Source organism: Barbatula barbatula, assembly GCF_947034865.1.
Source record: "Barbatula barbatula genome assembly, chromosome: 1".
NCBI lineage: Eukaryota > Metazoa > Chordata > Actinopteri > Cypriniformes > Nemacheilidae > Barbatula > Barbatula barbatula.
Window position 1 is genome coordinate 1,999,921 of NC_136766.1, and position 19,384 is coordinate 2,019,304.

Sequence of the window (19,384 nt, forward strand, 5' to 3'; positions counted from 1 at the left end):
CAAAAGGAATCTGAGAATAGAGAAGAGAAGAGAATTGAGTTTCTTATGGGTTATGAGCAGAACGTGTGAGAGTCCTCCTCTCTTCTTCTCTCTTCTTAAATCTTTTCAGAATCTCTCCTCAGAGCACACGCGCTGTCTTTTTAAGACAAATTAACAAATCAAATCAGGTAAAAATGCAAAACTCAAAATGAAAATAAAGACATTTCCTGTGTTAAGTACCAGAATAAAAACATAATTGGGTGTCTGTTTGGTTTTGTTTATTCATTTCTATTTCTTAAAAGAGAAAACAACATAAACATGCTTTTATGTTTCATTGAAATAAAGTTCCTGGTGTTGAATATTATTGAACAGCACTATGCTAATATATCACACGAGTCCTATAAAACAACATCAACCATACTTTATATAAATGACTAAAACTCTCAGCTTTTAAATTTGCGCAATTTTATTTTTATCATTTTTGTTCAAACAAGTCAACATGCACTATGTCATGATTCTGCTGCATCATGTCATGTTTCTCTTAGTATAGTGGCAGGATCATGACAGAACCTCATGTTTAATGTGGAGAGAGGCAATTATTGTTCTCATGGCCTTCCATACTCTCTCTCCGGGTCTCGTCTCTGTTCCCCTCGTTACCCTCGTTATTGATTCATACCCTTCACCTGTTTCCCTCTTGATTGGTCCCTTATTTAATGCCCTTGTGTCTTCTGTCTTGTGCTGGTTCATTGTGGTTTGGTTGGTGAGTTTAGTTATTTGTAGTTTACATTTACATTTATTCATTTGGCCGACGCTTTTATCCAAAGCCACTTACAAGTAGTTTTTTTACAGTAGCACATCACTGCAGAGCAATCAGGGGTAAGGTGTCTTGCTCAAGGGCCCTTCAGTCATGACCTGCTGGCACTGAGATTAGAACCGGCCCAACGCTCTAACCATTAGGCCACAGCTTTTTTGTTTTGTTATGTTACCCCCACGTGGGTCTTTGTTTTATTATTTTTTAAATTATATGTTAACCCCTTACCCGCTGTCTGCACCTGGGTCCTCTGTCCATGTCTCACCACCCCTGTTCATGACACACTATCCACTTGCAGTTAACGTTTATTGATTATAATGCAACGTTTGTTAATGTTTAACAACATTTAGTAATTTTATGAAAAAAATCTTATTTTGTAGGCTACATTTATTACGTTTCATCTCTTTCATTAAATCATATAAAATGTAAGGCTATCATAAACTTGGCTAAATGGCATCTAGGGGAAATAATGACAATTGGCATTTCTTATGCTGAGCAAGTAAATGTAATCGATTTTCACTAAAGATGTATGAAATAAACAATTTACCTCTAAACATTGGTGTAAGAGTTATTTATTCTTTCTTTGGTCATAAAGCTGATTTAAAATGAAGATGATGCTGGCAGTTAGTGAAAAGCACAGGGTATTTTTCTTGTATCAAAGCGTGGGGGTCAATTGCTTTTTTCCTCCAAAACTACGGGGGTCACACACCCCGTGCCAACAGTGCACCTGGTGACAGGGTTGCCAGATCGGCATAAAAAAACAGCTCAATAACCAAGCAAAACTAACACAGACTCGAGATATGCTTTTTACATACCTTCAAGATACAAATGAAAACGCCCTGACCTTCTAGTGTCCCGTGGAAATGTTTTGTTTAGATCTATGGAACTCATTTGTTAACATGATCGATTCAAATAAATGGTTCATTCGATATTTTTACATACAACTAAGAAAAGAAAAACCAGCTTAACTTGTATTTTTCATCATTGCTAGAGTAAAACAGGTCAAACATGCAACTCTCCAGAGTTCTGTCCTCTGATTTATTTAGGGAAGTTAACACCAACAGCTCACCAATTGGATGGAAAACACTTCCATTGACAGGCTAAAAGAACCCGATAAACATGTTGGGTTGGGTTTGTGTATGAAAATACTAAAAATAAACAATCCGCATACAAAATTGACACGGTTCTTTTTATCAAACTGTAAAAAGAATACTCTGGTCATCGCAGCTGCATGTGGTGTAAGAGATTCAAATCAGGACATGCAAACCACATACAAAAAAGAAACCTGCTGATGCTACTCAGTGGAAATTTCCCTTGTCCAATTGACCTTAAACGCCCTGTAGAGTCAAAGTCCGCTTTATTGTCAATTCTGCTACATGTATATGGAGGTTTGAAATTGTGTTACTCTCAGACCCATGGTGCATACAAATTACATTACACAGAATCAGAAAATATCTAGCTAAATACAGTATATAGCTTGAACACTATAGACACATGCTTAGACCAAAGTAGCAAAACTTGAAGCTTTTGTTACTATACCATAAACACAGTGTAACATGACCTAACAGTTTTTGCCCATTAGACCGAAGCCTCAATACCTTACAGTTTTTGCCCATTGCTTACACACCAAATGCTTAGACCGAAGCCTCAATACCTTAACTTCTTGTCATACCTTTAACACAGTGTAACCATAGCATAACACATTGTCAACTTTGCACTTTTGTTTGCAATTCTGTAACAGTTTTATTGAGAAACACTAAACACGGTTTCTTACATTAGACACCTGTTATCATTGGGAAAACACTCTGTTCAAAATGCAAAACTCATCTGGCAATTGTAGGCACTTACATACACACCTGAAAACACTTGCACAGAAAACAGACCAGCAATCTGTCTGAGCCTTAGCACTACAAATAGGCCTCAGGTAAGCCATTTTGAGAACTTTGCACCATGGAGGCAATGAGGTGGGATCAATCCAATGTTGGATTCGGCACACAAGGCGATATTTCCGAGCCCGCAATGTGTCGTCTGTGATATTGACGAGGTCTCGTGGCCAGATCCGAACAGAAGGCGGGATCCTTTAGCCCCCTCTAGCCCCCCACCATGCACACACACATAAAACAAGTATATGTTTTTCCCCAATAGCAATGAAACACATTTTCTGAAAGCATGCTTCATACTCTCAGAACTCTACACACAAATCAAAACACACACACAAAATGGCCAAAACCCCTCAATTCTCCTGCAAAATGAAACTTTACTTTTAAAACAATGTTCTTTCTTCTCAAAATGGTATTTTGTTTTCAAATGACACACACAAACCATCATATGAATAGACATTTATAAGAACCAGTTGAACACTGATGTGCTTTATGTAAAACACGATAATGAATGGAAAACACTTCTCTATTAATCATAATGACTTTGGTCTTTATTTGGTTTAGTGTTACACTAACTACAGACAGTACATACATAAGTGTGTTGTAAAATATTTGTAGTATATATATGTACACTCACCTAAAGGATTATTAGGAACACCTGTTCAATTTCTCATTAATCCGATTATCTAATCAACCAATCACACGGCAGTTGCTTCAATGCATTTGGGGGCGTGGCCCTGGTCAAGACAATCTTCTGAACTCCAAACTGAATGTCAGAATTGAAAAGAAAGGTGATTTAAGCAGTTTTAAGTGTGGCATGGTTGTTGGTGCCAGACGGGCCGGTCTGAGTATTTCACAATCTGCTCAGTTACTGGGATTTTCACGCACAACCATTTCTAGGGTTTACAAAGAATGGTGTGAAAAGGGAAAAACATCCAGTATGCGGCAGTCCTGTGGGCGACAATGCCTTGTTGATGCTAGAGGTCAGAGGAGAATGGGCCGACTGATTCAAGCTGATAGAAGAACAACTTTGACTGAAATATCCACTCGTTACAACCGAGGTATGCAGCAAAGCATTTGTGAAGCCACAACACGCAAAACCTTGAGGCGGATGGGCTACAACAGCAGAAGACCCCACCGGGTACCACTCATCTCCACTACAAATAGGAAAAAGAGGCTACAATGTGCACAAGATCACCAAAATTGGACTGTTGAAGACTGGAAAAATGTTGCCTGGTCTAATGAGTCTCGATTTCTGTTGAGACATTCAGATGGTAGAGTCAGAATTTGGCGTAAACAGAATGAGAACATGGATCCATCATGCCTTGTTACCACTGTGCAGGCTGGTGGTGGTGGTGTAATGCTGTGGGGGATGTTTTCTTGGCACACTTTAGGCCCCTTAGTGCCAATTGGGCATCGTTTAAATGCCACGGCCTACCTAAGCATTGTTTCTGACCATGTCCATCCCTTTATGACCACCATGTACCTATCCTCTGATGGCTACTTCCAGCTGGATAATGCACCATGTCACAAAGCTCGAATCATTTCAAATTGGTTTCTAGAACATGACAATAAGTTCACTGTACTAAAATGGCCCCCACAGTCACCAGATCTCAACCCAATAGAGCATCTATGGGATGTGGTGGAACGGGAGCTTCGTGCCCTGGATGTGCATCCCACAAATCTCCATCAACTGCAAGATGCCATCCTATCAATATGGGCCAACATTTCTAAAGAATGCTTTCAGCACCTTCTGTGTGTGGGCAGGGAACCAGTTACGAACCAGAGCAGCCCAGTGGAAAGTTACGTTTTCCCAAATGACAAAGTACCTGTGCTGCTCAGGGCCGTCTATCTTATCTAGGGTAATGAGTGTGTTGTGTAGAGTGTCCAGGAATGTGATCAGATGGGCAGTGTTGTAGGGGCCAAGGGTAGCATGGGGATAGATGACGCCGTGGTGGGTTATCGCTACACACATTGTGATGTTCCCTCTGCGCTGGCCAGGGACTTCAACAATGGCATGCTGGCCGATGATATTCCTTTCCCTCTTTCGTCTTTTTGTGAGGTTGAATCCAACCTCATCAATGAAGATGAACTGGTGCTTCACTGCAGCCACCTCTAGCTCAAGGAGTCTCTGAAACACACATGACAATATCAGAAATAGACATGGAGTGGTCACTATTGTGAAGCACAATCATTATGATTAATTACTGAAATATGTATAATTTAATTTAATAATTTATTGTCACGTTTTAATATATACTCTGTGTGCAGGAGGAAAGAGTGCCTTCTCTCTGCGCCATCTCATTGCTTATGATGCAGACTGAATTTCAATAAAATACTTTGCAAAGTACCTCACCTCTCTGTATGTGAATTTGTCAAAGTTTGTTAAACTCATCTGATTAATGAATAAGAAAATTCCAAAACATGTCTCTTTCTGAATTGCGCTCAAATGGCACCCTGTTGACCTGCTTCATTTTCTAAGACCATGTTCATGACTGCAGTTTCCTGTTCAGGAGACAGAACACTGGGGAGCGATTTTAGTCTCATTAATTATTCAGGCGTAAAACAAGATACACACATGCGTAAACAGTTTTGCATGCATAAAACCTCATTTACGTGCACATAGTATATATTTTACGAAAAGCAATTCACGCGCGTAAAACAAAACTATTTTCTCACAAAGTACGTTTCGCAAACACAAGCCCGTAGGCTGAACCCCCCCCCTCAGCTGCCAAAGGTCCAGATTTTAAGTCGTTAATTTTTCATGTGATTATTTTCATCTTGTGACAAATTTCTGTGTTGCTGTATTACATTAATATGATTATTGTTGCCGTGTGTGTGTGTGTGTGTGTGTGTGTGTGTGTGTGTGTGTGTGTGTGTGTGTGTGTGTGTGTGTGTGTGTGTGTGTGTGTGTGTGTGTGTGTGTGTGTGTGTGCGTGCGTGCGTGCGTGCGTGCATGCGAGAGAGAGAGTTCTCACAATACACTTTTCAAAGCATCGGTGAAGATGCATCGCCTCTGAATGATGGGTGGAGGGGTTATATATATATATATATATATATTTTTTTTTTTTTTATTAAAAGGATTTATCCACTCAAAAGTCTACAATATAATATCAATATAAACGTAGTGTAATAATAATAATAAAACATAGCAAAGAGGCATTGACAGAGAGTCAAGGAATGACGATGAGAAGAATTAAAAGAAAATCTATTCTGTTGTTAGTGTGGTCTTTAAACTTATGAACTGTGTATGTGTTACGGAGGCCAGCTAGTGAAGAGCTGTGCAGTGTGTAAACCTCACTCCCTGACCAACAGAGACGCTCTAGCGACAGCTGCTCGAGACTGCGCTCTTTAGCCTCCTCGTTAGAGCGCCTGTCTCACATTAGGACCGACGTCGGTTCGAAGCCCTTGAGGAAGCAAGTTTACAAAAATGCAATAAAAATTTAGATGCATCAAAAAGCGCTCGTTAAGACACCAGCAGACAAGCTAATCCAGCACAAATCAGTGCATAAAAGGTCACCAAAATGAAGTAATTGAACCTCATAATTAAATACAAAAGGAGGGAAAAAATCTGCAAAAAGGTCCACTTTTTAAAAAAAGAACCTCCCTGTAGTATCCTGGAGTAACCACTAGGTGTCATTGTATTACAAGTGTTGTGTTCCACACTGAAGCACGTTGTGAAGAAGATGTGCCATGCGGAAGACATGGAATGTTTTATGTCTGTTGCTGTAACTGTTGCAAACAGAAAGTAATGTATTGAAGTCAACTATTCATGTAGTAGTCTGATTTATGTGGAAGATACTACACTCCCCTTTCAATATGCTGGCTACGGACCTGAAACATACAACTGCACAAAACATTCGAAAGGTAAAAATTTACACGTTTGTCTTTTTACGCGAATATACAAATCGTCAAACACGCGTGAATCGCCTTGGACGTGTGTGTGTGTTTTTTGGCCATGCAACCACTCCCACTTGGGTTGTCGTACTCTGTAGCTAATCAGATTCAAGCTTACCATTCAACCAATCACAACCCGCTGAGGGCGCAGGACTCAAGGAAAACGGCTCTGCCCACCTTTAGATATATACATATATATGTAAATATATCCTATGTGCACCTAAATGAGGTTTTATGTATGCAAAACTGTTTACACATGTGTGTATCTTGTTTTACGCGTGAATAATTAATGAGACTAAAATCGCTCCATAGAACACGTTCCCGATCACCTTGTGTAGGTAATCTTTCAGTTCTGCCAAACAAATAGTAAAATACTGTAAATACTGTGTAGGAATACATTTCCCACATACTTGAAACATAGTTTATTTTTACAGTCCTACAGAACACTCCACAGACAATTCTGTACTACTGTACTCATTCAGCACTGTACTGATTTGCAGTAATGAGTAGATTTCTTACCTATTCTCATTTTGGAAAGTCCGGATGATGGATGCTACAGTGTAGCTGCTCAAATTTGTCTGTACCCTTTGCCCAGCCTCCCTCATTGTTAGACCATGGTTAAAGTGGCTCGAATCTCATTAGAGATTACGGTCTTGGAAAGGACCGTAATCGTCCTCATGGTCCTCATCAACCTCATCGTTCTCATCGTCCTCCTCCTCTTACTCTTACTCTCAATCCTCTGCCTCTGTTTCCATTGTTGGCATCCATTGGTCCAAAACAGAAGAGCTCACCTGTTTCCTTTTTATTCCAAAGCTCTGTTTGCTAATTGTAAAAATGTGTGACAGGTGTTTGCCCATGTGATGAGTCAGTGTGGATATTTGAATGGCAGTGTGTTCCTTGTGAAAACAAGAGATTTTTCTGCGTGAAAATTGTGCCAAATGCAGAGAATTGTTTGTAGTGTTTTGAAAGAAAGTGTGTTTTAGATCTGCAATTTGAGTGTACAGCAGGAATTGTGCTTGTAGTTTAGCAGAATTGATTCAGGGGTTTTGTGCATGAGTTACATGTTGTGGTCATTGTGTCTCAAGTACCAATATTTGTGTGTAAACAATCGAGAAAAACGGTAAAATAGAAGCACAAAGACTGCAGTATTTATACAGTATAAAACCCATCAGTGTATTGCTGGTGATATAAAAGAGTAATTAAAATAGTGCTTTTGTTGCACGCATTTCATTTTTAGAAAGAAGTGTTAAGTTTTGATTGCAGTGTTATATTTTGGCATTTATTTGAGTTGTCAATCTCCAAGTGCTATGTCTCATTGGCTTGTGTGTAGAGCAAAAAGTGTGTAAGCATTACACTACTTAAGCTACTAGTTTATACATACACTTTAGTTACACACCACACTATTTCACTATAATGAAAGACACTTCTTTCATAAATAATATATCATGGGTACTATTGAGAAAACACATCTATTCAACACACAAAACACAGTGGATGATTGAAAACGTCCCGGTTACGTATGTAACCTCTGTTCCCTGATGGAGGGAACAAGACGTTGTGTCGAAGCCGACAGATGGGGTTCGCCCTTGAGAACCAATCGTCTCTGACTATTTTGAAAAGGCCAATGAAATTGGCGAATGAAATTTGCATGCCGGGCTCCGCCCCCGGATATCCGGGTATAAAAGGGGAGCCGGCGTGCTCATTCATTCACCTTTTGTGCTGAGGAGCCTGAGAGCATCTCGTGACTGCTGCAGCGGACGGCTATTGTCGTGGCAAGAAGGACACAACGTCTTGTTCCCTCCATCAGGGAACAGAGGTTACATACGTAACCGGGACGTTCCCTTTCTGTCGGTCTCTCGACGTTGTGTCGAAGCCGACAGATGGGGTTCCTATGGAAAACGCCACGGCACTAGCCGCGTCACAATCTCTAGCGAAGCGACGTTGACCGGCCTGGGCGAGCCACACGTGAGCGCTATCGCGAAATTTGTAACCTTCCAGTGGGCAGGCAGGGGCTCCCAGAGCTTTTGGCAAAGATGAGTAGCCCCTGCCCTCTGCCAACTCAGACGGCCCCATTGGCGAGGGCCCTCCAGTCGTAGGGCTACTGGGTAAGCGCTGTTCCTTCAATGAGGACGTGCGCTACGGAGACCACTTCCCACCCTAGGGGGGAATACAGTGGAGACACCAACATGGTCTCACCAAATAGGGGAGAACTCATGGGAGGTATGTGCGGAATGCCGCAAGGTGGATGTCCACCTGGGGAGGTCATGGGTTGCCACGCGGGGAACCATCTCATGACGACATCTCAGACGGAACCACCCTAGTGGGGGGTTACTACGTGTGGGGCACTAGGTCCGGTTAGAGCTATATGTAATAACTCAGCTTGATACCCGGCCATAGGCGGCAGGGCTGCTCCGCCGAGCCCGCCGCCCTGAGTGCTATTGATGGATGGACGGACTGCCTATTCTTCACCCTTGGGGAAAGAAGGGAGGCAGCCCATAGCGCACTGGTCCACCTCAGAAGGGGAATGGCGCTATGCGCAGGCGTACGCCCCACGACTGCTGGTCTCACCTGCTGGCAAGACTCGAGCTGCCGACTCCCCACGGAGGTTGTAAGCCTCTGCGAGGTATAGCGTAGCCCAACCCGCAGCTCTACAGATGTCTGCCAGAGAGGCGCACTAAGCCGATGCCCACGAGGAGGTCACACCCCGAGCGGAGTGTACCGTCACTCAAATGGGCACGGGCTAGGATCGGCACGCCGTAGTGACGGCGTGTGCGACCCAGCGCTACAACTCTCCTCGGATACAGCACTCCCGTTGCTGACCTCCATAACAGACAAGAGCTGCTCAGGGCCTTGAAGCCCTCAGTGTGGTTCGAGTAGAGGCGCAATGCGCTTACTGGACACCCCACGTACAGGTTGGGTCTTTCTCCCGGTGTGGGAGCGCCTGCAAGTTCACCACCTAGTCCCAAAGGGGGGCGGCGGAACTTTGGGCACGTAAGTCGGCCGGGGTCTCAGGATCACGTGAGAGTCACCGGGCCTGAAATTTGGCAATCGGTGGACACGGAATGCCTGCAGGTGCCTCACCCTCTGAATGGACTCGAGCCCCAGCAGGAGAGCCAACCCCCCTCGCAGAACGAGGAAGGGGCTCTCGGCAGGGCCCGAAAAAAGGGGACCCAAAGGTCCACCTTAAGGTCCCAAGAGGGTACGGGGCGCGGACGAGGCCTTAGCCCCTCGCGCCCTAGAGGAACCTAATAATCAGGTCATGCCGCCCCAGAGGCTCACCAGCAACTGGTACGTGATAACCGCGACAGCGGGTACCCACGTTCCAATGTGGAAGGGGAGATTACTCCCCAGCCTCTCCTGCAATAGGACAGCACGTTCCTGAGCGTGCAATTCCGCGGGTCTTCTCCTCGAGAAGAGCACCAGGACGAGAAGGGGCGCCACTTAAAGGCATCCAGCCTTGTGGGCATGGCCCTTGCCTGAGTGACAGTCTCCACCACTGAGGGGGGTAGGTCATCCAGGAACTCCTCGTCCCATCCAGGAGCCAGACCCAGAGGTCCGGCTCGAACGCCACAACGTGTCCATCCCCTGCGAGTAGGCCCTTCGCCAGGGGATTTGGCCAGGGGGAGTTGTCGTCAGGAGTATTAGCTCCGAGGACCAAGTGTAGTTGGGCCCGTAAGGCGCAACTAGCAGCACTTGATACTCCCTTCCCAGACCTTGCACAGGACCTGCGCAATGAAGCTCACTGGGGGGAAGCGTAGTTCCGCTTGTCCCGCGGCCAGCTGCGCGCTAGGGCCTCCGTGTCGAGGGGGGAGCCTCGACCAGGGAGTGCCCAGCGGCACTGGGGGGTGTTCAGGGAGGCAACAGGTCCACCTGTGCCCGCCCAAACCACACCCAAGCCGGCCGCAGTGGTGGAGTCGTCACTTCGCACGAGGTGTCAACTGACGAGAGAGCGCTTGGCTGTCTGGTTCAGGACACCCGGTGGCGTGTGACCTGCAGGGGCCTTGCCACCTGCTGTCTCCACCAGGGGTGGAGTCGTCACTTCCCACGAGGCGTCAACTGACGAGAGAGCGCTTGGCTGTCTGGTTCAGGACATCCGGTGGTCATGTGACCTGCAGGGGCTTTGCCACCTGCTGTCTCCACTGGAGGCTGCGCGCTAGGGCCTCCGTGTCGAGGGGGTCCTCGTCCAAGGAATGCCCAGCGGTACTGGGTGGTGTTCAGGGAGGCGACAGGTCCCCCTGTGCCCGCCCAAACCACACCCAGGCCAGCCCGCAGGGGTGGAGTCATCACTTCCCACGGGGTGTCAACTGACGAGAGAGCGCTTGGCTGTCTGGTTCAGGACGCCCGGTGGGCATGTGACCTGCAGGGGCTTTGCCACCTGCTGTCTCCACGGGAGGAGGCGTTTTGGGCGAGTTGCGATGACTGCAGCGAGCGAGTGCCACCCTGAGGTTTAGTACGCTACGCCGGTCGTGCTGTCCGGGCCAGTATGCTGGCTCTGCACGAGAGGCCGGAGCCTCATCAGTGCAAGCAGGACAGCTAGCAACTTGAAGGCAGTGATCTGCCAACGCAGGCGGGGGCCCGTCCAGCGACCCGACACTGCGCGCCCATTGCACACCGCACCCCGTAGGGAGGCGTCTGTCGTTCCACGACCGGCCTCAAGACCTGCTCGGGGTTAGGATGCGACGGCAGCAGGTGTAATGACGATACGCCTACTGCCGGTGCGCCACGCTCTCCAGGGAACTCATCTCTGTAGTCAGTGCTGTCGCGGTCCCATGTGCGTCAACCCGAGGGGGACAGGCCACCCCCGAGGACACCATGCCCAGGAGCCTCTGAAACTGATTTCAGGGGACCGCTGGCTGCTGCCTGAAAGTTCAAGCAGCTCAGCACTGACTGTGCGTGCTCGTGAGCGGCTGACCCGTTTACTGACATGCCAGCCCCTCGACAGTGCCGAGGGAACTGTACATGAGAGTATGCGGTCAGTTGTCATGAACCACTCCTGGCGTCTGCCAGACACCAGGACGCGCTTCTGCGCCTCCCGAACGGCACCCTTGCAAGGTGCTGCTCAAGGTATGCAGCGACCCCTGGTTTTGGGGATGATGAAGTGCGGCTGTCGAAGCCACTGGACATCTCGGCCGAGGGGACGGTTCGATCGCCTTCGCCAGAGGGGTGGCAGCCCCGGCCTGGAGCACAGGAACATCCCTGCCTCTGCTGAGGTAAGAGGATGCCTGAAGTCCGGCGGAGGTCTGGCGAGCTGGATCGAATGCCGAGACGGACCACACTCCCAGCCACCGTGATGGTTTGAAATGCTAACCAAGCACCCAGAGACCTCACAGGGGGGGCTGCGATCTACTTCATCAACCCGCGGGGGTTGTTCAATGACTAGCAGTGCTGTTCTCCCCGGGGGGAACGGCTCCGCTAAATCACCTGCCAGGCGATGGCGCAGCTCGACGCACCGTCGAAGCGAGAGTGCTGAGGGCTGCTTTATACTCGTCATTGCGTGCCGCCACGACGCAACGTCGAGTTGCCGAACACCATCTTTCAGAGGGTGAGAGCGGCTGCAAGTGGGACCCAGAGAGAGACCTCTCCTTGTGAGAAGGCGGGCACTAGGCCCCCGAAGGGGCCCAGAAGGTGTTTGGGACGCGGCAGGGACCGCCCCAGTCCGACCATCCAGCAACCCAGGCTGGGTCGGGCCCGATGGTTCAATCTCTCTAGGTGGTCCTTCTCTTGACGTCCTCCTCCGGGGGGCCACCTGCGGGGGCACCAGAACCGGAGTCGACGCTGGAGAAGGCCAGGGCTGCTGGGGGCAGACCACGTGCGAGACCTCGACGGCCGAAAGGCGGCCGGGTCACAGCAGGCCGGTCTGTTTCTACACTGTCAAAAGGCTGCTGGAGCAGTCCTTGACAGCGCCACCAATCAGCCGACCTTGCGAGAGGGGAGTCGGGAAAGTGGCCTTTCTCGACATCGCCCCCATGCGCAAGATTGGGTCCGAGGCATCTTTCCGGGCCACTGATGTGGACATCGTCCGACCCAGCCTGCGCTGCCACCGCGGTCCCCGGAGGGCCAGTCGGCGGCGGCACTACTTGGGTCGGTCTTACCCCGTGGGGCTCTCTTTAGCGCCCTGGCCTGCAGGAAGGCCATGCGTAAGAGTGGAGGCAGCTTGGTCCACGGCACTGCCAGCCTCAACACCAGAGATGTTGAGACCTTACATGCCCTGGACGGTGAGTCTAGGTCAAGCCCCCCAGGTGGCCGCCGTCTGCGGATACCCGCGACTGCATGCTCCACCCAGGGTGCATTGACATAGTCCCTAGCTGCCTCCCCGCCCCGAGGGAAGAGAGGGCGATAGAGTCAGCTAGACGGAAGCGCGCCGAAAGGGACGCTCCAGGTCTTACTGAACTCCTTATGCAGCTCGGTAAAACTTGGCACTTGAGCCGGGCCCAATGTGCGAGTACCCAGCCGCGAGCACCAGGGCTGCACCGCAACCCGACGCTCACGGCGGTCCGAGCGAGCATGGCTGACATCTTGACGTCTGCTCTCACCTGTGCTCGACCTCCCGAGGGAGGGAGCTTCAGGGAATCGCCAGAGTCTGATGCCAGCAGGTCGCGCTCCGATGTTGCAAGAGACACCTCATCTCCACGGCTCGTGTCCGAGCGCGTGGCTGAGGAATAAGATGGCTTAGGACCATCCTTGGGGACCTGCTAAACAAGCGAGACGGGGCGCGAGCGGTCCGCGAGCCGACCGGCTGACGGATTAACGCTCACGATAATCCCCACATCACCCTCGCTGCTCGCCGCCGCTGACGGCAGGGCCGTAGCCGCTGCGGTCACAGAACGGGAAGCAAACGAGGTGGTGGCTTGCTCTTGACAGAACGTAGCCAACGTGACGCAACGTCTGAATAGCCGTCCGCCCGCATTGACGCAACGTCTGACTAGCCATCCGCGCGCAGTGACGCAACGTCTGAATAGCCATCCGCGCGCCGTGCGGGCAGGACGAATCCACGAGGCTGCCACAGTGATCGGACCCCCGAACACTTGCGGCAACCACCGTGTCCGTCCCCGTCCTCGATGAGTGTACTGCACCCAAGAGATCAGCGGGCAATGCCACGCTGAGGAAATTGCTCTTTTAGAAAAATACCTCAGGAACTGCCAGGACGCCCAGGGGAATCTCCGCTGCACCGCGTCGTAGAATTCGGCAATTCGAAGAATGTCATCAGATGCGAAGGCTCCGAAGAACAAAAGGTGAATGAATGAGCACGCCGGCTCCCCTTTTATACCCGGATATCCGGGGGCGGAGCCCGGCATGCAAATTTCATTCGCCAATTTCATTGGCCTTTTCAAAATAGTCAGAGACGATTGGTTCTCAAGGGCGAACCCCATCTGTCGGCTTCGACACAACGTCGAGAGACCGACAGAAAGGGAACACTTAAACTAAACACCAATCGGCCAGCCACAAATAGGCCTCAGTTGAGCCATTTTGAGAACTTTGCAAGCATGGAGGCAGGGAGAGCAAGAGGTAGAGGAAGACAAAGAGAGAGAGGAGTAGAACGTGCACGGAACAATATTTCAGATGATATTAGAGCAACTCTGGTGGATCATGTGATAAATCATGGCCTGACAATGGCAAGGCAAGGCAAGTTTATTTGTATAGCACATTTCATACACAATGGCAATTCAAAGTGCTTTACATAGAAGAAATTAAAAATATCCATTTGATAAAACAGTTAAGAAATAAGAAAAATAAAAGTACATTCATAAAATAACATAGTTTAGAAGAAATAAGAAAAATAAAAATTAACCAGTTAAGAATAAAAATAAAATAAAATATAGTTTAGAATACATAATAAATAAAATAAAGTACAAACAGTCGGAGGCACAGTGGCACATTAATCAAATGCAAAGTTAAACAGATGTGTTTTGAGTCTGGATTTGAATGTGGCTACTGTGGGAGCACATCTGATCTATTCTGGAAGCTGGTTTCAGCTGCGACTGGCATAATAGCTAAATGCAGACTCTCCTTGCTTAGAGAGAACCCTTGGTATTTCTAGCTGATGTGATCCTAATGACCTGAGTGTTCTTTTGGGTCTGTATTCAATGAGCATATCTGCAATGTATTGAGGTCCTAGGCCATTGAACGATTTATATACCAGTAATAAAACTTTAAAATCTATCCTATATGTAACTGGTAGCCAGTGTAAAGACCTGAGGACTGGTGTGATATGATCATATTTTCTGGTTCTGCCGCAGCGTTCTGTATGAGACCCCAGCGCTTCTCAAGGATGTGCTGATCACCTTTCTCATGTTATTGATTTTATCAGAGAAGAAAGAAGCAAACTCACTGCACTTGCTGTCTGAGAGCATTTCACTGGGAATCTGGCTTGGGGGGGTTTGTCAGTCTGTCTACAGTAGCGAAAAGAGTCCGGGTGTTGTTTAAGTTGCTGTTTATAATATTTGAGAAGAAAGTCTGTCTAGCTTTGCCTAGTTCCATATTGAAAGCATGGATGGTGTCTTTGTAGATGTTATAATGGACTACAAGTTTTGTCTTCCGCCACAAGCGCTCTGCTTTTCTGCATTGTCTTTTCATATTTTGCACCGCTGTTGAGTTTCTTCAAGGTGCTTTTTGTCTACCACTCTTCCTGACTTTCACAGGAGCAATATCATCAATTACACTTTTAACCTTCGAGTTAAAAGAATCAAGGAGAGAATCAACAGAGTCAGCAGATATGCTTGGTGTTAAAGATATGGCCTTCATAAATAGTACACTAGTGTTCTCATTTAAGCATCTCTTCTTGACAGACACAGATCTAACTTCAATGGCAGGAGAGATCAATATATCAAAGAAAACAGAAATGATCAGATAGTGCTACATCCTTAATAACAATAGATGAAATGTTAAGACCCTTACTGATAAGTAAATCTAGAGTGTGTCCACGATTGTGTGTGGGTCCATGTACATGCTGAGTCAGGTCAAATGTTTTTAAAACAGTTTTGATTTATTTTGCCATATTGTTTTCTGCATTATCTATGTGAATGTTAAAATCTCCGGCAATAGAGAAACAGTCAAACTCTGAGGAAATTGTTGATAACATTTCTGTAAAGTCCTCAGCAAAGGATGAAGAGTATTTAGGAGGCCTGTAAATAGTGATTAGTAAAATGAGAGGAGCACATTTTAACACAATACCCAGATATTCAAAAGACGTATAATTTCCAAATGATATTTGCTTACATTGATAGACATCTTTAAAAAGAGCAGCTACTCCCCCACCTCTCCTAACTGATCTGCAGACACTGATAAAAGTAAAGTTAGGAGAGGATGCTCCATTGAGGACTGTTGCACTGCAGCTGTCTTCTAGCCAGGGTTCATTTAGAAACATCCAATCCAGGTTGTATGTGGCAATGAGGGAAGCTGGGCCAGTCCACCCACATTTAAGCCGGTTCACAGTTGCATCCATCATAAGGACATTCAGACTGGAAAACAGGTATGTCTTCAGGAACAGTTTTTCTGTATTTATTTATTTTTGGTTTAATTTTTGCGTTACAGCATTCACTTTACTCTACTGTAAGGTATAGAAGTGTGATGTACAGTATTGAGTCGATGTCATTTGTAACCTTTCAGTACTTTCATTTTTGTTTGTTGTGAAAATATTTATATAATATATATATATATAACAACCTGATTTTTAGATAGAGATAACATTAAAAATGACCATTAATCAGGTGATACCGATACAGCCGATAATTTATCGTCCATGCCTACTATAATTCTTCATTACTGATCTGATCATGGGATTTTGGAAATGAATCCTTTAAGTGTATCCTTTATCCATTTACAACAGAATACTAACATATAATTACTATAATAGCCAAATAATGATTATTTTTTATATTATTATAGTCCACAAACTCTGAAATGAGAGTGAATAGCAGACCACAGGATCCAAAGGGTTTTCATTGAGACGATTTAATCACTCTGCTATTGACTTAAAGTGACATGTCTAGAACTGTTGCTTGAAATATGAAACATTGATCTCTAGTGGTCATTAGATAAAGTGCACTTGACTTTAACATCATTCTCTGTTCATTTTGACAGAGGGTTGCTCTATAAAGCTCTTTAAAAATATCGAACATTAAACTATGGCTAGTAGCAAATCCAAGGTTAAATTGGGGTTACTAAAATAACAATAGTCTTGTTTTATTTGTCGTAAAGCCAAGGTTGGTTTTCTTGAAGCAGGAATGGCTTGTGTTGTTGATGCTTTCAGTTGAAAAAAGTTCACAATGCAGTCATTGAAAAATGGTTATAGAAATAAACTGAGCTGTTTCCTTCTGATCGCCGTTTACTGGATTGGCTTGTACTTAAATTTTCTTCATTTCGTCCATTTTTCCTCTTTTCTTGTCTTTTTCCACTAACTACTAAATCATCACACTCCATATAATCTTCATTACAGTTTTTTACGATTGCTTAAGCACAACTTTGAAAACAGGGCGCGGCTTGTCAAAACACTACACACAATTAACACAACACTATATAATCAGAAAAAAAACTGACAGTATTGTACAGAAAATACTACAGTCAACATACTATACATCAGGGCTCTTCAATTAATTTGGGACTGGGCCAGTTCATCAAACTGAAGCAAAACAATGGGCCGGAGAATATGACTTATCACGGTAACAAATAAAGAAATGAACAGAACATATAGGAGTCAATATATTCAATTTCTTATGCAGAACAACATATGCACATTAGGATGTATTAAGACCCATGGGCCCAAGGCATTGTTACATGTCACATTCAAACTGTCCCCTTTCTAAAACAGAAATGCAGCTAATTGGTAACTGAATACAACTCAAACAAAAAAAATAACACAAACTGCCACATAAATTCACACATGAGCTACTGCTGTTCTTACTTTTGTCTAATTTGAACATAAATCAGACACCAGCATTATCACAGATTATTTACTATTGCACTCATTTGAGTGACAGGAAACTACAGAAACTAAAACCAAAGTGCAAAGTATTGTGCAAATTACATCAACCTTAGGGTTATAAGTCTGTTTCTCTTAAGGGCCGGGTATACTTGACTTTCCACGTCCTTGTCTGTCTCGTGCTCAAACCTGTCCGCACAGCTTCTCGAGCACACTCACCGCGGAAAAGAGCGGAAAGACGAGTTTGACATGTGGGCAGTACGTCACAGAGAGGACTCGTCTAATTCATCATTTTTTCACATATTCACTGCTGTGGGCAAAAAATGTGATCATGCAGGCACCTCACGGACACGGACGGCTGGACTATATACTTGCTAATCAATTTTTTAACAGTTGGAATCTATTCTGGCTAGCAGAGGATTTATACAGGTAGATGTGACAGTGCAGTGGTCTCAACCCCCTGTACAGGAAGTGATCGATGTGATTCTTTTCTCACAACTGCATTCTACGAAATGAATCAAGAAATGTGAATGAGCACATGATCTTATACATTTTGGAATTTTAAGCAAGTGTTTTGTCGGGGATAATAAAAGAAATGCTGGAAATAAAAAAGTGTCTGTGATTCGGCCCTTATACCTCAAATTCTTCTTTTCTTCATAATGTCTGTTTTATTTAAACATTAAGGGGCGGTTTCCCGAACACTGCTTAAGCCTAGTGCCAGACCAACTGAAATGCTAGACGTGTCTTGATCAATAACAACTTTCACAGACTTATCTTATTTTTTTTTTAAAGACAACTTAAATTTATCTAAGGCCTAGTCCTGGCTCAAGCAAATTGTGTAACCACACCCCCACAAATCTAAGTTAGTTTGTGTAATGATTTGACTAAGACCGCCCAAATGTATACGGACGTAAGGTGGGCGTACCTGTCAGTACAATTGAAGAGGAACCTAATGTCCCAAATATAGTAAGAGGCGTTACAGTTCTGTCACACGCTTGCAATATTCGACCAATCACTACGCACCGGTTACCTGGCCAATCATAGCACATCTCGCTTTTCTCGTTTTTTACCTTAAAACGTATATACACATTGAATTACATCTAAAACAAACCATAATATTTGTTTTAGCCATGTCATAGGACCCCTTTAAATACATTTTAAAGATTGTTGAAGGTGTGATGTGTAGTTGTATTTGATGTCTAAAATGAAGCTCAGCTTATTGAAGAATTTAAGGAGGTTTGGCAATAACAATAACACACATAAGTAACATTTATTGAGTCTTCTGGTGTCAAAAACTGATCAAACTCTACAAAGCTATTTGCTTTCCATGCATTTCTTTGTTCAAATTAAACCCATATTCCCTGATTTGAAAAACTTTTACAAAGTATATTTTTGTACCATATGGCTCCTATTTTTATGGTTTAGTCTAAACTGAGGGTGCATTAAAAGCAATGTTATACAAATATGTCCTCCAGACATCCCTGTATGAATCTAGAGTGGTCTGTTCTCTTCAGTAGGTTTCAGTATTCAGTTCATCAACTCGTCTAACATAATCCACAGAAGAAAAGATGATGATGATGATGATGTTCATGCATACTTGAAAAGAATCAGTAGGTACGATCAGAGGAATATTACTCAGGTTTGAGTGATTGTCTTTTATTTCTAGTCTTTTGGTGTTTACAGTGAAAGTCTTTTGTTTTCCTGTCAGCAGATTTCAAACACACCCAAACAGACCCCGCCCTGCACGTTCATATAACACTGATTCAATTCAACACTTTACCAGAGTCATTCATCTATTTCACTAATTTCACCACTGACACATCTTTAATATCCTGTACATTGTCTGTCACAATGCAGTGATGAATATTAAAACACATTGTATCAGATTAGCTCTTTTTC